The sequence below is a fragment of the Tachysurus fulvidraco genome, chromosome 2 (assembly GCF_022655615.1).
Source record: "Tachysurus fulvidraco isolate hzauxx_2018 chromosome 2, HZAU_PFXX_2.0, whole genome shotgun sequence".
Taxonomy (NCBI): Eukaryota; Metazoa; Chordata; class Actinopteri; order Siluriformes; family Bagridae; genus Tachysurus; species Tachysurus fulvidraco.
The window spans coordinates 25,759,234-25,762,673 of NC_062519.1; the positions used below are offsets into that span (position 1 = coordinate 25,759,234).

Consider the following 3,440-nt stretch of genomic DNA (forward strand, 5'->3'; position numbering starts at 1 on the left):
ATAAGACTAATGTCGTAGTTAAGGTTAGTGCTTCAGTAGTTCCTGATTAGTTCATGCCTTAAGTCATAGATTAGTTCATACTGAGGTAAGTATTCATTTTTAAAAAGTATTCCAGGATTATTCATGTATTGTTATTTTTAAAGTGTTACCATATTATAATGCATGCATAGCTTCCCAGACAGTCCCCAGTATAGCAGACATACGCATGTCTTAAAAATGTCTTAATATACAAAAATGACTATAAAAAGCAATATAGAGTATAAGTGTACAAAGGAAAAGTTATCAAAGGTTAGGTTAGGTACAGATTTGTAAAGAAATCATCTAATAGGTTGTTTCAAGATTATCCAGTTGTTCCTGAAGAACAATTCTTTTTCTTTCACTTTCTTCTGCTTCTGTCTTTTTTTGTCTGAAAAGCAGCCTACTACAGTATGTTGCACACTTTAATGGAAATAGAACATAACATTTAAGTTTAGGGAAAAAACAAAATGTTTGTAATACGATTTTTTGCTCCTTTTTAATGAATGCAATACAACAGTATAAAATCAATATCATAGACAACATATTTAATAACAATGTGCAAGACTTCTGCACATCTTTGTTTATATAATGACGTATTAAGCTGTTAATGAGAAAACAGAAACATCTAGTTCTGTACATCGACCCGTCCCGTCACGCTGCTGAAACAAATGTGCGATAAACAGGACATAAAAATGCTAGATATTGATATGAACGGCGTGGTTTGTGGCACATAATCAGAACCTGTTTCTTGTTCTATACAGCCACATGAAACCTTGATTAGACTGAAGGCATTACTGTCAGCAGCTGAGAAAGAATGAATGGGTCACAGATCAGTGTTGGCACAGTGTGTTCCCCGGACAGATTGCAGATAGCGCAGCAGCTGATTATAGCATGTGACAAATAGAAGGCATGAGGTCTTCATGTATCTGAGAGATGCAGTACATGCAGTGATTTTTTAAACTGCATATTCTGGCTGAGGACCACACATAGTGCTATATCAGGACTGGGATACAAACAAAAGATGGTGGTCCAGCTTGATAGATTGTCCGTCTACTGTAGCCTGTGTGCCTAGATGTCTGCAGCACCTTCTGTCTGACAGCTGCACAAGCATGACTGAGGGCTCACCTCAAGCAGGCTCAAAGGACAAGACATTCCCAGGACAGAATCTGACACTAGGGCTTGTTTATCAAGCTAGATACAAAGTTATTCAGCAGTCATCCAAAGAAGCATTTAGGCAAGATTTTTTTTCGGGAAAAAACAGTTTGTTTAGATCTGTTTAATGTAAACCTTGATGAACAGGCTTGAATAATTATAGAAGTAAAATGAGTTACTGCAAATGTATACCAACTGCTGTATATGGATTACACTGTCATATTTAAACACCATATCTACTTGCAAATGTTCTGAAATTTATATAATCTGAATTTCATGATTTCATGAATGACATGATTAAGATAAAAATGGGCGGGAGGCTAAAAGGACACCAAGATTGAACAACTGTCTTGAGACCAGCCACAAAAACGACACAAAGAATTTATTTCATGCACTTTTCTTTACAATACATATCACTGTTCATTTACATGAGCTCAAATTTGATTAGTTTGTAAAAAAAACAGATAAACAGGAGATAGAATTTCAAACAACAGCAGGGCAGGTTTAACTGTAACGGCATTCACATTCCTCAGATAGAGACCCAGACTAGACGGCTAGTGAGAATGATGCACATCCTGTCTGAATGTGCACGTCCACCGTCCGTGCTCAGGAACAAAGTCTGAGGGTTCACATTCGATACATCTGATGAGGACACTCCGCCTTGATTCAGTGAGTTCATCAGTGTACATTCTTTTCATTCTGACTTGTTTCTTTACACCCCAACAAAAAATGTCACCAACGTGCCGCCTAATCGAGTTCCAGTGATTCTTTCCACAAATACTTCTAGGCGCTTCTAGTATCATGCACCGGTTCTCTGGGAGGAATTCACTGCATTCCAAACCTATTACTGGATCGTTCCCAGTGCGTACAGCGTAAGGTGTGTAACAATGAAACTATTCCTGTATTAAGGCAATTGATTAGCCTTTATTTTTATTTAGCACAAAGTGTAACACACTTGTAACGAATGCAAATAGAGATAGGGCAGGAAGTGTCCTGTAACTGTGAGATATTATAGTGCTGCACACATGCAACACAAGTTAAAGTATGCAAAGCAACGGATGTCGACAATGACTTAACTAAAACAAAAGTGTGAGGAATGACAATTATTTTTAGAAAAAATGTGCAAGCGTCTGTTTGAAATTGTTTCATGCTGTAATCAAGTATGGTTACTTCATACAGAAATAACGTTTGTCCCTCAAAATGTTAGTGCTCTGACTTTTTTAACCCATGTTTAATCTTTTTTTAAAGATGCTTACAAGGCTAATCAAGCTCCTTGACATCAGAGTGTGAGGCACCGAGAAACTCATCAGCAGGGATGTCAAAAGTACTGAAAGGTTGTACTTAAGTGGAAGAATACATAATGTGTCAAAATCTTAATCGATTACAACTGTCCAGACAAAAGTGTATAATAACCCTCTGTATAACCCTCTGTATAATCTGTATTTTTATGCAAGACGCCCTTGGCACCTGGGAGCATTAGGCACCTGCCTACCTTGGCCTATAGTGCAAAGACTTCCCCTGCAAACGTGCAAACGTGTATGGAATGTGAAGTGTTCAATCATATATTCAGCAGCTCAAGGTCATTTCAGATGATCAGAAATGATACTGTGTGCATGTCATTCCTGTAACGTAAACATTCTTGAAGTCAAAGCAAATGATGGTGGTTTCAACCATTGAACCTGGACCCTATCTTATATCCACATATTAAAGTTTTCAAAATAATTCTGAAAAAGGTGTTTAATAGTACAGTTTTGGTTTATGCATTTTATTTCATACAAAATAGCTTCAAAACCAGGAAGGGAAATAAAAAATATAGCTTTGTTTAATCAAAGTGAAAGTGACCTCATTTTTGTTAGTCATGTACACATTGTCATTTCACTGAAATCGTATAGATGGACTATAAACTGTAATCTGTGATCTGATGTTTCCTGAGCATCATTACACCACATCGATCAAAGTTTACTATCATGCCATCCACCAGGCTAAACTGTGCTGACTTTATAGCCTTGGATTTATAAGCCTGATTTTCAGTTCCATGATCATGACAGCATTGCAGGAGAACTTTGATTAAACCTGAACAGATCATCTTACATTGAAACGCAGAGGCTTTTCAGCACACACCCCCCGTCATTAACCATGAAGATGAGTAAAATGAAAAAAGATTTCAGAAAAGAGATAGGATGAGTAATGCACCGGTACAGTACTGCAGAAGAGCATGATGCTTCTCAAGCAGCAGGGCACTTATCTAATCCATGACTCGCACTCGCTCA

At 37.4% G+C, this 3,440-nt stretch overlaps 1 long non-coding RNA gene across 1 annotated transcript; it reads left to right on the forward strand.

Annotated features, from left to right (window-relative positions):
• The first annotated feature begins 1,631 nt into the window (after positions 1–1,631).
• On the forward strand, positions 1,632–3,062 carry LOC113657920. The gene is made up of 3 exons (XR_003444260.2): positions 1,632–1,839; positions 1,958–2,047; positions 2,419–3,062. It is a non-coding gene; the product is annotated as an uncharacterized LOC113657920 (long non-coding RNA).
• The last annotated feature ends 378 nt before the right edge of the window (positions 3,063–3,440 follow it).